Genomic DNA, 18,391 nt, shown 5'->3' with positions numbered 1-18,391 from the left:
AATGCTATTATAAGAAGGCATACACATTACAAATCTTTTGACTCTCAACCACTTGAGATCTTTTGTTACACAAGCCATTCGGCAAATATTTAAACAAGAGGGAATTCAAACAACTTCTTCTGAGTCTTTTGCGTTCCTAGCATTGGAACACTTAGTCTACGCTGACATACCCTTATACTCCAACTCAGAGCTTCAACATGCGTACTTTGATATAAAGTATGTGATACTAAGTGTTACAACCAACATGGTTCACATATCAAAAGCATGGATCCCTTCATGCATAGCAAAACAATCATAAGCATCACTCATATCAATCAACATAAACGTCATACATTCCAACCCATTCATACATAAACATTATACATTCCAACACATTCATACATAAACATCATACATTCCAACACATCCATACATAAGCCAACTATGCTTCGAAAGGGTTCAACATACTTTGTGTCTTCGACACTTGCTACAATGTGCCTCGACACTTTGCCCTTATTCTCACCAACCAGGTGATGAAATGTGAAGAATGAACTCATCTTCCTGCCACCAACCAGGTGATGAAATGTACAACCCGTACTTTAATATCATTTGGCAACTTGTCACTCATACCACCAACCAGGTGAAGAAGGAACTAATCTTCATGCCATCAACCAGGTGATGAAATGTACAACCCATACTCTCCTTCATGCCACCAACCAGGTGATGAAATGTACAACCCGTACTCTAATATCATTTGGCAACTTGCCACTCATGCCACCAACCAGGTGAAGAAGAAATGCCACCAACCAGGTAATGAAATGTACAACCCGTACTCTCCTTCATGCCACCAACCAGGTGATGAAATGTACAACCCGTACTTTAATATCATTTGGCAACTTACCATTCATGCCACCAACCAGGTGAAGAAGGAACTCATCCTTATGCCACCAACTAGGTGATGAAATGTGATGAAAGGTAATGAAGGAACTCACCTTCGTGCCACCAACCAAGTGATGAAAGCAACTCACCATTCATTCCACCTACCAGAAGACAAGTGGTATAACTTGTACATGTGAACTCCTAGCATTCACAAATAATCAAAAACCCTCAAGCTTGACAACTCAACTAGGGGAGCACTTATGCCCAACAAGAGCTATAGTCACCAACAAAGTCTTATTGCAAGCCAACAACAACTTCAGTGCATAGCATACGAAGATCAAGCTATTCAACCCTCTTGCATCTGCTTCAAACATTTCCCCCCTGTAACAATGCAAACACTACAACTCGTAGAAAGCTTCACACACTCTTGATTAATACAGTGTGAAGCAAAACAAATTTATGGTGCCAACAAGAGCCTCATCAATGGAGGGCAACCACAATTCTCAAAAGCACACACTCTTGATCAAGACAATGTGAAGCAAAACCAATTTATGGTGCCAACAAGAGCTTCGTCAAAGGAGTTCAACCACAATTCTCAAAAGCTTCACACACTCTTGATCAAGACAGTATGAAACAAAACCAATTTATGGTGCCAACAAGAGCTTCATCAATGAAGGGCAACCATAATTCTCAAAAACTTCACACACTCTTGATCAAGATAGTGTGAAGCAAAACCAATTTATGTTGCCAACAAAAGCTTCATCAATTGAGGGCAACTACAATTCTCAAACCTTCAAAGCAAATTCAAGACTGTTCGAAGCAAATTCAATTTACATGGTTCATCCAAACCTTCGACTACTACAAGGTGTGGCTTGCATCACAATCTCTTGCTCAACAGTGTGGAAGCAAAATTTGTATATGTTGTCTCTCCCACATTTTCAAATTTCTAGTTTCCCAAAAAAAAAAGGGGAAATTCAACAAAGCTTCATCAATGGAGGACAACTACAAATTCTCAAAAGCTTCACACTATCTTGATCAAGATAGTGTGAAGCAAAATCAATTCGTGGTACCCAACAAAGCTTAACCACAAAAGCTTCATCAATGGAGGACAATTACAAATTCTCAAAAGCTTCACACTATATTGATCAAGATAGTGTGAAGCAAAATCAATTCATGGTACCCAACAAAAGCTTCAACTCCAAAACTTCACCAACAAAAGCTTCATCAATGGAGGACAACTACAAATTCTCAAAAGCTTCACACTATCTTGAGCAAGATAGTGTGAAGCAAAATCAATTCGTGGTACCCAACAAAGCTTCACCATAAAAGCTTCACCAACAAAAGCTTCATCAATGAAGGACAACTACAAATTCTCAAAAGCTTCACACTATCTTGATCAAGATAGTGTGAAGCAAAATCAATTCATGGTACCCAACAAAAGCTTCAACTCCAAAGCTTCACCTACAAAAGGGTCACCCATAATAGCTTCACCTACAAAAGCTTCACCAACAAAAGCTTCACCTACAAAAGCTTCACCCACAAAAGCTTCACCCACAAAAGCTTCACCCACCACAAAAGCTTCACCCATAAAAGTTTCACCCACAAAAGCTTCCCCCACCATAAAAGCTTCACCCCCAAAAGCTTCCATCATAAAAGCTTCCCCCACCACAAAAGCTTCACCCACCACACAAGTGTCATCCACAAAATCTTCACCTACAAAGCTTCAACACAAAAGCTTCACCTACAAAAGCTTCACGCTATCTTGATCAAGATAGTGTGAAGCAAAATCAATTCATGGTACCCAACAAAGCTTCACCTACAAAGCTTTAAAATATATATTTTTTTTTTTTCGGAAATTCGAAAATTCGAAAATTTGAAAAGAAAAAAAATAGAAAAAAATATTTCAAAAAAAAAAATTACCTAGGCCTCCTCTTCTTTGGGCCTAACAACTTTCATAACAAATATATATGAAGAAGGCGTTTTGGGTTACCACTTAGAAAGGAAATGCCTCATTCGTCAACTCCCTCGACCGGAGACTTGGGGGACTCCTACCATATACTACTGCACCTTGATACTCGGAAGTCTCATGACCACTCAATGACTTGGATTTTTCAAGTCTCCAAACGAGAAGTTTTCCTCACTCGGGAAATTAAGGGAGCACTACCTCAACCTACATGCTTCACTCACAAAGCTTCAACATACAAGCTTCAACAAAAGGAAAAATTCAAAGAACTTAGTGAAGAAGGCCTTGGTGTATTTAACACAATACGTTGAAATGAAGCAAAGCTTGTTTATTGATATCTTCGATAAGTTACAAATATGTACATATACATGAATCAAAATAAACAAACCAGAGGGAGCCTTCACAGAGGTTGCTCAGGAGAAGTCTCAGCAGTCGGCAGAGCCCCAGAAAGAGGAGGCACCAGAGGGTGATTATTTGGAGCCTCAGTACTAGGTAGAACCCAGAAGGAGGAGGCACCAAAGGTTGATCATTTGGAGCTTCATTACACGGTACAGCCTCAGAAGATGAAGGCAATAAATGTCTTTGGAACAAACCCACAAACCTCTAATAATCAAGTAAAATCTCTCGATCAGATTCTTACAGCTGGTCGAGCTTCATCTTCATGTTTATAGCATAGTCATATGCGAGCCTGTGCAACTATTTATTCTCATGCTTGAGCCCTCTGATCTCTTGTTTGAGACTTATCACTTCAGCCGCCAATGATTCAACTTGGCAGGTTCGAGCAAATAGGCGTTGGGCCATATTAGACACAGAACCTGTACACTGAACACTAAGAGCCAAATAATCCTTAACAGCCATCTCATCAGACCGTTTGGAAAGTAGTCTGTTATCTTTGGGAATGAGAAGGTTCCTGGCTACCACCGCAGCAGTCATATCATTCTTCATCACAGAGTCCCCAACGGTAAGAGGACCAATAAGGGATAAAATGGATGGGCGTTATATGTTGTCTTGAGAAGGCATGACTACCTCTTCACCAAAGTTCAAGTCAAAATGACGGTCAGATGGGCCAGACATTCTCAGAAATGATGAAGGAGAAATGAGATGCAATAAATCTCTGAAGTAAAGGGAAATTCCTACAAGCAATAACTCTCTGAATGTACTTCTTGCACACAATTGGTGCCCTTATAAAAGAAAAGGCAACAGGGTCGTTGGTTCAAAAATCGAAGAAGCACCACTCTCCGGATTCAGAAGAGGCACAACTTTCCACAAGCAACATTAGCTCCTCGAGTACCACAGATAACTTTGCCAAAGATCTCTGACAAAGTTTAGACACATAAATTTTGAAGGTCCAGCTACCCTACTATTACCCACAAGGGTAAAGGAACAGCACCACTACTTGATAACTAGAAAGTCCTAATGTGTGTCAACCTCCGTGCTCCGTGGCAAGGTAGACTGGCAAAAATGCCCAACCTTTACTCACATTCGAGAAAAATCGAAGAGGCACCGCCCTTCGAATCTCGAGAGCTAGACTCCCTACAAGATTACTTTCTCAAAAATCAAAGAGACACTGCTCTCTGAATCTCGAGAGCCAAACTCCCAACATGATTACGTGCTCAAAAATCGAAGAGGCACCACCCTCCGAATCTCGAGAGCCAGACTCTCAATAGGATTACTTTCTCAAAAAAAGTAATTAGTCAGCACTTGGAATCAAGCTTCCAGTCAGGAACTGACTGCCTGGAACCTCTTGCCTGATTACTTATCTGGCATTGCTCTCGAGTACTCATCTTCAACATCTTATGCTTCCAGAGAAGATACCACTTCTGCTTGAGGAACAGATAGGGCAAGTGAGAAGGATACAAGGAAGCATGTGGAGACAAGCGTAACAAAACACGTGCCGATACATCCACTACTTTGTCAACAGCAAAAGTATCTCATATCATCAGGATCGAACGTACTCTAGATTTGATGGACTTGTTTTGACCCTCAAATTCTTGAGTCGGCTTTATACTCTGGAGGAAACCAGAAAACCCTTCAGCCCAGTTCAACAATAAGCCTGTGGAAAGTTACTTCTTCAAAAGCAAAAGTATCTCATATCATCTCTTCTCCATTTGCTTCTCATTATCCTTGTTGCTGTTTATGACACAAGGAGAAGGAGAACAATCAACCGGAAGCCGAAGTCGAACCTCTGATCCAGGTTACTTGCTTGGAAGTCTGATTGCTTACCTTGTCTGTTACCTCCTTCGGCAAATCTCCTAGCTCGACGACTTGGGGGACTTCTACCAGAGGGTTTGTATCGCACTTGACCAAGCCCGAAACTGCAAGTAAGCTTAAAGTGAAATTGATACATTACCTTGTGCATCTTCATCGGTTAAAGATACCACGCCTGGATGGAGGAAAACTACTTCCAGAGAAGATGCCACATTTACATATGAGATAGATAAAGCAAGTGAAAATGATACCACACTTCGGTACTTAGAAGTTTCGTGATTACTCAATGGCTTAGATCTTGCAAGTCCCCAACCGAGGACTTTCCCTCACTCGAGAACTTAGGGGAGCACTATTTGTACCATACTTGACCAATCCTGAAACTACTGAGCATCGGTCAACGTTATACCGTCAAGGACCCAGAAGAGTTTCCCTCCAACCAGGAGGCCAATCACAGCGTGACATGTGTCGACATCAGAAGCCAATCATAGCGCGACACGTGTCAACATCAGAAGCCAATCACAACACAACACGTGTCAATGTCAAAATGAAACTAGAAACTCTCTTCTATAAATAGAGATCATTCTCTCACAATATTTCCTAATGTCATTTGTACTAAATCATTCACTAGTACTCACTAAAGGAAAGCTTGAACCTTTGTACTTGTGTAAACCCTTCACAATTAATGAGAACTCCTATACTCCGTGGACATAGCAAATCTGGGTGAACCACGTACATCTTGTGTTTGCTTCCCTGTCCCTATCCATTTACATAGTTATTCACACTAGTGACCGGAGCAATCTAATGAAGGTCACAAACTTAACATTTTCTGTTGTACCAAAGTCCTCACTGATTTTGTGCATCAACACATTCCATCCAGCATCAGTGAATATCTCTGTCCATAGGCCAACTGTTTTCTACGGGACAAAACAAGTGCATTGCATCCATGCAGGATAAAAATGGGTATTTAAAGGTGGATGATTGGTGTGACTAGAAAGCAGATTTGAAAATCAGTCTGTTTACAACAAAATGTAGACCAAGTGGCTAGATCCATGAAGCAGGCGTAGGTGGTATGGCATAAACAACATAGACCACTAGATGCATATATAAGTTTATAACTAAAGAAAGACATGTTAAAGTAAAAGGTATAAATAAAAGAAGGCGAACAAAATTGACAGGTGGTAGAAGTGTCACAAAAGTATATGGAAATCAGATTAATAGAAGACATTGTATATTAATATGATCACTTACATTGTATTACATTTTGAATGCAGTGTGACAAATGATGGAAAATTCATTAACAATGAATCCAATGATGTATATTTGGTGACTACTGTGGATCCAATCCCTCTCGAAGCATTTACTCTTCAGGTGAGAAGGGTGATGCATATCAAGTTGCAATTCCAATTATTTGGGATTCTGCTTTTGCTTTCGTATTAAGTTACATTCATGTATTATCAATACATTGACTTCTCTAGGAAGATCTGTCAGTTATATTCTCTCTAAGGCAGGAAGTATGGCCGTAAGAATTATTGACCATTCCTAGAAATAGTTCAAAGACTAGGGTTGAAAAGTAGTAAACTACGAAGATGATTTTGGTATTGGTTGCAATGTACCTATGTATTCATAGAAATTTTCTTGTGTATCGGAAGAACATATTGCTTTTCTGTTTAATGACAGGAAACTGAAGTCTCTGCAAAGAAGACCCTGAGTATGTCCCTTGTGATGTAAATGGGCAATATGGTCAGCTCTTTGACATAATTGCATGGAGGTAACCTGGCCAAGGAGCAAATTTACTTGTGATTAGTAAGTCCTTGATGTAGGCTGGATTAGTTGCATCTCCAATAAATTTTCTTTCTTAAAACTTTTATTGTGTTTTTATACTTTCAAAATTTGAAAGTCAAGATCTAACTTTTTCTTTGACAAAAAGGAGATTTTTTTTTTCTTTTTATTGTTCCTCACCAGCTTCATAAATGAATGTTCTTGTGCCACCATGGCAACACAATTTTATTTTATGCTTTGGTTGGCAGGAAAAACCTTAATAGTAGATCAATATGTTTATAATTGTGAAGATAGAAAGACATACACCATATATTCTTATCACGTCAAATTTCTTGGATATTCACTTCTTTCTTATGCCTGTTATTTCATATTAAATTTGATAAAGGTACAAGGAGAACACCATAGATCGAAATTTATCACTACAAAAGCAACTCCAACGTTATGCTCTTGTTTCCCTCAGTGCCGAGGTTAGCACCCTTTAATCAGTTCTTACATCTGTTATTATTTTAGTAAATTATTTCTTTAGTTTATTCCTTTTTCTTCTCACTTCATTTGATTTAGACTATTCACTCATGGTACAACGATTATAAGTTTTTGTCTGAAGTTGGAAAGGCAGAATGTTCATAAGTTTTTGCTTCATCCTAAGTTGCCTTCTTCAGTTTTAGTGATCGGGATTAATTTGCTTCAGCCAAAATCTGCATTGGGTGTTTTTGTTGCATCGTGTATGGGTAATGTGACATGTGAATTCTATAGGTAGTATTTGGTGTGCATATGGTAGAAAAGGCATGCAAGGGCTTTCAAAGGCATTGAGCTTTTTATGAACCTTGTGGTTGTTGTGTTTGTTAGCCCATCCAATATTCTGGGGATACAATTTAATGCTTCCTTGGCGAGCATTTCATAGGCTGAGTACCATTCTTTCCATTTTCTGTAACTTGTACAACCAGTACATGCAAACTGTGCAAACCAATTAAAAGTTGATTGAAAGTGCAATAAGCTTTCTTGTCTGAAAGGTGAACACTGAACAATAGTATTACATATTTTTAAGCAGATGGTGCAATTTGTTTTGTCGTATTTCTATTTGAACTTCGTGTCCAGAATATAGGATATTATACACTTTTGATGTTGAAGTTCCTCCTCCCTTTCCCATATTTTGTGGTTAGCTGGTGTCCTTCCTTTTTTTCTTTTAGTTGGTTGGATCCTTGAAGTTAAGTTCAGCATATTTTGCTTCATTGTTGCAGTTAACAGGTCTTACAGAGGCAGACAGGGAGGCTCTGGTGTTACAATTAAGGCTGCAGCAATTGTAAATCAAATATTTTACCTTCAGGTTGTATAGGCTCGTACAGAAATACATGCATTGTTAGATAATTATGCAACCATTCCGACCTGTATATTTGTGCTGTTAGGCTATTCAGAATGTTTGATGCATAATGATCGTTGATGTGCATGAAAACCATGATCTGGTGACGCTGCTGCATGGTACATTTGACTATCAACAGTAGTGTGATCTGCGTACTCATTTTGGAATGTATTTTGCACAATAATTAGCTATTTTCATATGAAAGTAAAAATGCACTAAATGAGCCAGGTGGGAAGCTATGCAAAAATATCTTCTAATTTCCATGTGTTGCAGCTAGTTTGTCATGCACCTTTTTTCTTTTCCTTCTTTTTTTTCAATCCTTAATCAATCTTGCAGTGACCATCTCTGATTTTTTCCATTCCATTTCTCTAATTTTACGTTTAGGTTTGGTACGGTAACCCAGTTCTAAGGGAATGGTTAAAGGAGCATGCGGATGCATCACAGTTGGACAAGTTGAAATGGATGTACTATGTAATTGATAAGAGTCCATGGTATGTATTTTTTTAACTCGGTGCTCTTTCAGCTGTATGCACATGACATTTTTACGTGCATATATACCATGATGTGTGTGTCTTTGCGTGGGTATGCTCCAATGTTTTAAAGAACTCGCCTCGGGGCGCGCCTAGGGCGCCTTTGAGGCTGGGCGGTGAGGCAAACGCCTCAGTTTTGCTGGAGTAGGCGAAATGCTTCGCCGGAGACGCCGAGGCGGCGGAGGCGCGCCTCACGGCGTCCAGGCGCCTTGTCAGACCCTTTTTTTTGTTTTTTGAAAACCATCCAAACCCAAAACAACGCCGTTTGGGTAAGGATTTTCAGTCTTCATACCATACCTTCGAATTCGATCGCCTTCGTCTACCTCTGCCTTCTGCCTTCTGCCTTCTTGCTTCTTCTTCTCCCGCGCGCCAGAAGCCCAGAAGCCCAGAACACCGGTCCGGTCGCCACGCCACCGCTTGGAGCAACATCGTCGCCACACCGCCATCACCCCACCGCCGTCACCCCAGCACCGTCAGCCCAGCCCCCGCGCCGTCAGCAGGATCCCAAGGGTTAGGGTTTTTGAAATTCTGATATTAGGGATTTAGTTTTCTGGGGAAGGTTTTGCTATAATAGAGGGGTTAATAGTTAGACAGAAAAGTTATTAATCTACCTCTACGTGCTACCTCTGCGTGCTGCCTTGTTTAGGCTATAAATTTATTAATCTGCTCTGCCTTTTCTGGGGAAGGTTTTCTGGGGAAGGTTAGGCTATAAATTTAGTGGAAGGTGCTAGTAGGTTGGAAATTGTTAGGCCTAAGTAGTCGGGACTACATGGGTATATAAATTAATTAATAAATTGTTGGAAATTGTTGGTATATAAATTAATTAATAAATTATTGGTTCATTAACTGTATACATGCATTGAATGTTTATTGTTTTCTTTGTTTGTATTACATTTTGAATGATGAATTTGGATGATATTACCTTTGAATGATGAATTTAGATGATATTATCTTTTGAATGACTATGGATTTGAATGAAAAATTGAGAATGGATGTTTATTTTACATAGTATTATTTTTATACAATTATGTGTATAATATATAAAACATATATATATATATATATATATAAAATTAAATCCTGTGAGGCTTCGCCTCACGCCTAGGCCGGGCTTCGCCTCGGACGCCTCGCCCACGCCTTACGCTTTTAATACATTGGTATGCTCGTGTAATTTTGGAAGATTCTACCTGAGTAAACATCCACAAATGGGCCTTTAGCTGTGGTAAAATTGATTCAGTGGCAATATTCTGCATGTCAATTAAATTTTCTGGTTATGTGAAAAATTGGGTTGCTTTACTTTCGTTTTGTACTGAATGTGGCTTTCTTGTTAAAACTAAATTTGACATTTCCACTTTAGTGTGACGTGGTTCATCTTGTCTGGACCCAAGTTGTTCACTGAGTGTTGCTTGCTTGCTAGTTTTGTTTGTTTTGTACAGATAGTCATCTTGTTCATCCTCTTTTTAATTTGCTTTTCCCTTTCTGTAAAATCTCTGTTTCCCTTAAATCAATGAAAATAAAAATATTTTCATTTTCTATCAACAGGTCATCCCTTGATGAAAATGAGGCATTTTTGACAATTGCAGATTCGGCTATAAAGTTGCTTCCTGAAGCAACAAGACCGGTTACTGGGTGGAAGGGACTTGAATAGAAAGTTGTGTTTCCTGTGCTGAAACCTCGCAAACTTCTATCCGCCCGACATGGACAAAGTGGTATATAACAGGAGCTCATTGTATTTCAGGAAAGATTTTTTTGCATTTGTGAACACAAAAGAGTTTCTTTTGGTGTAGGAATTTGAATTGTGGAAGAAAAGTCTAACAGAAGACCAAAAACAAGCTGCAACAAGCTTTTTCGCAGTTATTAAAAGACAGAGCGAATTAAGCCTGGATTCTTCCTTGTATGGAAGTACAGATGGAAGCACAAATCATTCAGTGACATCCACTCACGATCTATATAGTGTTCCCTTCTCCCAAGAGTATAATGATTTCCCCACACAAGCAGCTGACTTATTGCATAAAGTTGGTGACATAGCCAGTTCCCCTAGGTATGAGATTGAAGACTTTCTTTTCTTAAGCTGTTTCATTACTAATTCTGAGGGTAAGGATTGTTTATGCAATTTCCAAGCTAGCGTGGGTTTAAATACCGAGATTTCAAGCTTTACAATGTAACAAATATAAATAAGTCATGCAAGAGTCCAACAAAACTTCCTTGGTGTTTTATATCAATATGGCTTTTTTACGTCACTTGATGTCAGCTATCCCTTAATATTTTTGTATGTGCGTCTTCTTTTATAACTAGTATCCAGCGGTATATCACAATGAAATACCAAGGGACAAATACCTTAAAGGGATCTGTCATTTGTATATGTCGTTGTACCTCGTAAAGCACGGTTCTTTCTTCTTCTTCTTTTTTTATCACTGAAACCTCATTATTTAAACTCATTAACTCATCATCCAAAAGTTCCTAACGTTATATTAGAGTGAGAGTGTGGTAATTACTGATGTTAGAAAAAATTACAACTACAGAAGTTGACAGTGGTTGTGCTAAATATTATCGTTGTACAAATGTTAACTTTAGGGCGTCAGGTAGTCGACAGCCGGCACTCCATGATCACGTCGAATCCTTATGAAAATGAATCCAGAACAAAATCGCGCTAAAGCTAGGGCGTCACCCGTAAGTGGCGCGCTGTGTGGCCCGAGCACAGTGATAAGTGAGCAAGGGTCGCTGTATCTCCATCGGCACCCGGATGCAGTGTTAAATGAGCAAGGGGGCCATAGAAACTTCTTTTCGAACGACTCCACTCAAAGTTGTTTGGGAGCATATGCTCCTATCAACTTTACCCGGGACACACAAAAGAAGTACTTTGATCCTATTAGACGGGGGAGGGTGAAGAAGCTAGGACAGAAGGGTAGAGTTCAAGAGAGCAAAATGCGTTTAGGAACGTGGAATATAGGAACCTTAACGGGAAAATCTATGGAAGTAGTGGAAGTTATGGTGAGGAGAAGGATAAATATTATGTGCCTACAAGAAACTAAGTGGGTTGGTAGTAAGGCAAAGGATCTAGAAAACTCAGGGTTTAAACTTTGGTATTCGGGCACAAATAGAACGAGAAACGGTGTTGGCATCATCGTGGACAAGACCTTGGTACAAGATGTTGTAGATGTCAAGAGGGTAGGAGATAGAATCATGGCAATCAAGATTGTAATAGGACAAGAACTTATCAATGTGATTAGTGCGTACGCACCTCAAGTAGGGTTGGATACGAGTTCGAAGGAGAAATTTTGGGAAGATCTTGGAGACTTGGTGCAAGGAATTGCTCAGACGGAGAAGTTATTTATAGGAGGAGATTTAAATGGACACGTGGGCAGGGAGACAGGCAACTATGGAGGTTTTCATGGTGTACATATCAAAAGAGTAAGACAAAAGAACAAGACTTGGAAGTGCCCAAGGACTAGATGGTGGAATCTAAAAGAAGAAAAACAAGCCATTTTCAAAGAGAAGGTAATCACCCAATGTGTGTGGGATAGAGAGGGGGAAGCTAGCCAAATGTGGGATTCCATGGCTAGTTGTATCCGAAAAGTAGCAAAAGAGGTATTAGGAGAGTCCAAGGGCTTTGCCCCACACCAAAAGGAATCTTGGTGGTGGAATGAGGAGGTACAAACAAAGGTGAAGGCTAAGAAGGAATGTTGTAAAGCCTTATACAAGGAGAGGACCGATGAAAATGGTGAAAGGTATAGAAAAGCGAAGCAAGAGGCGAAGAAAGCTGTCAGAGAAGCTAAGTTAGCGGCTTACGACGATATGTATAAACGACTAGATACCAAAGAAGGAGAGTTGGATATCTATAAACTATCTAGAGCAAGGGAAAAGAAGACAAGGGACCTAAACCAAGTGAGGTGCATCAAGGATGAGGATGGAAAGGTTCTTGCTACAGAGAACGCGGTTAAAGACAGATGGAGAGGTTATTTTCATAATCTTTTCAATGAAGGACATGAAATGAGTGCTTCTTTAGGGGAGTTGAGTAACTCAGAAGAGTGTAGAAACTATTCTTTTTATCGTCGAATCCGGAAGGAAGAAGTGGTTGTAGCGTTGAAGAAGATGAAGCATAAAAAAGCAATATGCCCAGACGATATACCAATCGAAGTGTGGAAACTTTTGGGAGAGACAGGTATAACATGGCTCACTGACCTTTTCAATAGGATTTTGAAAACGAAGAAGATGCCAAATGAGTGGCGAACGAGCACTTTGGTGCCTATCTACAAGAATAAGGGCGACGTACAAAATTGCATGAACTATAGGGGTATTAAGCTAATGAGTCATACAATGAAGCTCTGGGAGAGAGTCATTGAGCATAGATTGAGGCAAGAGACACGGGTTTCGGACAACCAATTCGGGTTCATGCCAGGGCGCTCAACCATGGAGGCAATCTATCTCTTACGAAGATTGATGGAAAGATATAGAGATGGGAAGAAGGATTTACACATGGTCTTTATAGATTTGGAAAAAGCGTATGATAGGGTCCCAAGAGACATTCTTTGGAGGATTTTAGAGAAGAAAGGAGTACGAGTAGCATATATCCAAGCTATAAAGGATATGTATGAAGGAGCAAAGACTGCCGTAAGAACTCATGAAGGACAAACCGAAAGCTTTCCCATAACTGTAGGATTACATCAAGGCTCATCCTTAAGTCCTTACCTTTTTGCGTTGGTAATGGATGAGTTAACAGGACATATTCAAGATGATATTCCTTGGTGTATGCTTTTCGCAGACGATATAGTGTTGATAGATGAAACTCAGGAAGGGGTAAATGCAAAGCTTAACCTTTGGAGAGAAGTGTTGGAATCTAAAGGTCTTCGCCTAAGCCGATCAAAGACAGAATATATGGAGTGCAAGTTCAGTGCAAATGGAGGCCAAAACGAGTTAGGGGTGAGGATCGGAGATCAAGAAATACCAAAGAGCAACCGTTTTCGTTACCTAGGATCTATCTTGCAAAAGAACGGAGAATTAGATGGAGATCTCAACCATAGAATACAAGCTGGATGGATGAAGTGGAAGAGTGCATCTGGCGTGTTATGTGACCGTCGTATGCCACTGAAGCTCAAGGGAAAATTTTATAGGACGGCAATAAGGCCGGCGATGCTGTATGGCACAGAATGTTGGGCGGTGAAACATCAGCACGTACACAAAATGGGTGTAGCGGAGATGAGGATGCTTCGTTGGATGTGTGGGCACACGAGAAAGGATAAGATTAGGAATGAGGATATCCGGGGTAAAGTAGGAGTAGCCGAAATTGAAGGAAAGATGAGAGAAAATCGGTTACGGTGGTTTGGACATGTACAAAGAAGGCCTACTGACGCTCCGATTAGAAGATGCGACTATGGGACAGAGGTTCAGGGCCGAAGGGGTAGAGGAAGACCTAGGAAAACTTTGGAAGAGACTCTAAGAAAAGACTTAGAGTACTTGGATCTAACGAAGGACATGACACAGGATCGAGCACAATGGCGTTCTAAGATTCATATAGCCGATCCCACCCAGTGACTTGGATTTTCCAAGTCTCCAACCGAGAAGTTTTCCTCACTCGGAAAATTAAGGGAACACTACCCCAACCTACATGCTCCACTCAGAAAGCTTCAACATACAAGCTTCAACAAAAGAAAATTCAAAGAACTTAGCGAATAAGGCTTTGGTGTATTTAACACAATACGTTGAAATGAAGGAAAGCTTATTTATTGATATCCCCGATAAGCTACAAATATGTACATATACATGAGTCAAAATAAACACACAAGAGGGAGCCTTCACAAAGGTTGCTTAGGAGAAGTCTCAGCAGTCGGTAGAGCCCCAGAAAGAGAAGGCACCGGAGGGGGATCATTTGGAGCCTCAGTACTGGACAGAACCCTAGAAGGAGGAGGCATCAGAGGTTGATCATTTGGAGCTTCATTACGCGGTACAGCCCCAGAAGACGAAGGCAATAAATGCCTTTGGAACAAACCCACAAATCTCTGATGATCAAGTAAAACCTGACCATCAGTTTCCTTCATCTGGTCAAGCTTCCTCTTCATGTTTGTAGCATAGTCATGTGCGAGCCGGTGCAATTGTTTATTCTCATGCTTGAGCCCTCTAATCTCCTGTTTGAGACTCATCACTTCAGCCGCCAATGATTCAACTTGGCGGGTTCGAGCAAATAGGCGTTGGGCCATATTAGACACAGAACCTGCACACTGAACACTGAGAGCCAGCGAATCCTTAACAGCTAACTCATCAGACCGTTTGGAAAGTAGTCTGTTATCTTTGGGAGTGAGAAGGTTCCTGGCCACCACCGCAGCGGTCATATCATTCTTCATCACGGAATCCCCAACGGTAAGAGGACCAGTAGGGGAGACGAAGGATGGGCGCCATATGTTGTCTGGAGAAGGCGGGGCTGCCTCTTCAACAAGGTTCAAGTCAAAACGACGGTCGGAGGGGCCAGACATTTTCAAAGGTGTTGAAGAGAGAAGAGGTCGGACAAATCAAGATCTTAGAAGTGCAAGAATGAAGCTTCTACTGGTGGAGATTCAAGTGTGCTTTGGAACTTAATGCCAGCCCCTATAAAAATCTGCACTCGACGGAGCTTCAGAAATCGAAGAAGCGCCTGCTCAGAAATCGAAGAGGCGTTTGCTTTCTCAAAAGCTGGGCTGCTTAGAGATCACGAGGGTTGATCTCAGAAATCGAAGAGGCGTTTGCTTTCTCAAAAGTTGGGCTGCTCAAAGACCACAAAGGCCGATCTCAGAAATCGAAGAGGCGCTCCCCAGAGACCACGAGGGCCGATCTCAGAAATCGAAGAGGCACCTACTTTTCCAGCCTTGTCAGCACCTGTCACACGCACACTCAGCTTTGCGGAAATTATGGGCATTCTATCGAAGACTTCTGGGGAAGTAGAAAACACATGAATCTTACTGTTCAATCACCCACTTGCCACACGCAACAATAGCTCATGGGTACCACAGAAAACTTTGCCAAAGTTCTCTGCCAAAGTTGAGCACGTGAAGCTTGCAGCTCCCACTACATCGCTCTGACCAAGAAGGGTAAAAGAATAGCAAATAAACAGCACTAACAAAGTTTAAACCCATAAATTTTGAAGGTCTAGCTACCATATTATTACCCACAAGGGTAAAGGAACAGTACCACTGCTGGATAATTGGAAAGTCCCTGTGTGTCAACCTCTGTGCTTCGTGGCAAGGTAGACTAGCAAACATGCCCAACCTTTACTCACATTCGAGAAAACACTCCCAATAAGATTGCTTGCTCCAAAATCGAAGAGGCACCGTCCTCCGAATCTCGAGAGCCAGACTCCCAACATGACTACTTTCTTAAAAATCGAAGAGAAGCTTCGTGGCAAGGTAGACTAGCAAACATGCCCAACCTTTACTCACATTCGAGAAAACACTCCCAACAAGATTGCTTGCTCCAAAATCGAAGAGGCACCGCCCTCCGAATCTCGAGAGCCAGACTCCCAACATGATTACTTTCTCAAAAATCGAAGAGACACTGCTCCCCGAATCTTCGAGAGCCAGACCCCCAACATGATTGCTTTCTCAAAAATCGATGACGCATCGTTCTCCGAATCAATCGAAGAGGCGCTCGCTTTCTCAAAAGCTGGGCTGCTCAGAGACCACGAGGGCCAATCTCAGAAATCGAAGAGGCACCTACTTTTCTAGCCTTGTCAGCACCTGTCACACGCACACTCAGCTTTGCAGAAATTATGGGCATTCTGTCGAAGACTTCTGGTGAAGTAGAAAGCACATGAATCTTACTGTTCAATCACCCACTTCCCACACGCAACAATAGCTCATGGGTACCACATATAACTTTGCCAAAGTTCTCTGCCAAAGTTGAGCACGTGAAGCTTGCAGCTCCCACTACATCGCTCTGACCAAGAAAGGTAAAAGAATAGCAAAGAAACAGCACTAACAAAGTTTAGACACATAAATTTTGAAGGTCTAGCTACCATATTATTACCCACAAGGGTAAAGGAACAGTACCACTGCTGGATAATTGGAAAGTCCCTGTGTGTCAACCTCTGTGCTTCGTGGCAAGGTAGACTAGCAAACATGCCCAACCTTTACTCACATTCGAGAAAACACTCCCAACAAGATTGCTTGCTCCAAAATCGAAGAGGCACCGTCCTCCGAATCTCGAGAGCCAGACTCCCAACATGACTACTTTCTCAAAATCGAAGAGAGGGTAAAGGAACAGTACCATTGCTGGATAATTGGAAAGTCCCTGTGTGTCAACCTTTGTGCTTCGTGGCAAGGTAGACTAGCAAACATGCCCAACCTTTACTCACATTCGAGACAACACTCCCAACAAGATTGCTTGCTCCAAAATCGAAGAGGCACCGCCCTTCGAATCTCGAGAGCCAGACTCCCAACATGATTACTTCCTCAAAATCGAAGAGACACTGCTCTCCGAATCTCGAGAGTCAGACCCCCAACATGATTGCTTTCTCAAAAATCGATGAGGCATCGTTCTCCGAATCTCGAGAGCCAGATACCACAGACCACTTTTTCAAAGTGCTCTGACAGAGTTAAAACATGTGAAACTGGCAGCTCCCACTACCGTGCTATGACCAAACAGGGTAAAGGAATAGCATTACTACTTGTTGTTAGGGAGACTCCTATATATGTCGACCTCCATCCCCAACGGACAGGCAGACCTGCAAAAATGCTCAACCCTTCATCATATCTGAGAGGGCACTCCCAACGAAGCCTTTCGAAATATTCAGCTTTCTTTCCCCCCGATAATACCTCTGCAAACAAGCTATACTAGAGCAAGAATATCTCATATCATCAGGGTTAAAAGCAAGAGTATCCCATATCATGCTTTTTCCCTGTCTTTTCCTTTGGCCTTGTTTTTACCTGCAAGACAAGGAGAAAGAGAGCAATCAGTCAGCACTTGGAATCAAGCTTCCAGCCAAGAACTGACTGCCTGGAACCCCTTACCTGATTACTTACCTGGCATTGCTCTCGAGTACTCATGTTCAACATCTTATGTTTCCAGGGAAGATTCCGCATCTGCTTGAGGAACAGATAGGGCAAGTGCGAAGGATACAAGGAAGCATGTGGAGACAAGCGTAACAGCACACGTGCCGATACATCAATTACTCTGTCAAAAGCAAAAGTATCCCATATCAGCAGGGCAGAACGTACTCTAGATTTGATGGACTTGTTTTGACCCTCAAATTCTTCAGTCGGCCTTATACTCTGGAGGAAACCAGAAAACCCTCCAGCTCAGTTCAAGAATAAGCCTGTGGAAAGTTACTTCTTCAAAAGCAAAAGTATCTCATATCATCTCTTCTCATTTTTCTTCTCTTTATCCTTCATGCTGCTGCAAGATGGGGAGAAGGTGAACAATCAGTCGGAGCTCTGATTGCTTACCTTGTCTGTCACCTCTTTCAGCAGACCCCCTAGCTCGGCGACTTGGGGGACTCCTACTACATGGTTTGTATCGCGCTTGACCAAGCCTGAAACTACAAGTAAGCTTCAAGTGAAATTGATACATTACCTTGTGCATCTCCACCAGTTAAAGATACCACCCCTGGATGGAGGAAGAGTACTTCCAGAGAAGATGCCACATCTACCTATGAGACAGATAAGGCAAGTCAAGACGACACCACACTCCGATACTTAGAAGTTTCGTGATTACGAGATCATTCTCCCACAA

General features: G+C 41.4%; 1 pseudogene; it reads left to right on the top strand.

Annotated features, from left to right (window-relative positions):
* The window catches only part of LOC108169290 (nudix hydrolase 3-like), a 36,352-nt pseudogene that overhangs the window by 12,568 nt on the left and 5,393 nt on the right, over positions 1-18,391 (top strand).

Source organism: Malus domestica, chromosome 09 (genome assembly GCF_042453785.1).
Source record: "Malus domestica chromosome 09, GDT2T_hap1".
NCBI lineage: Eukaryota > Viridiplantae > Streptophyta > Magnoliopsida > Rosales > Rosaceae > Malus > Malus domestica.
Note: the sequence above shows the minus strand (reverse complement) of the source record. Positions and strands in the feature narration are given on the sequence as shown.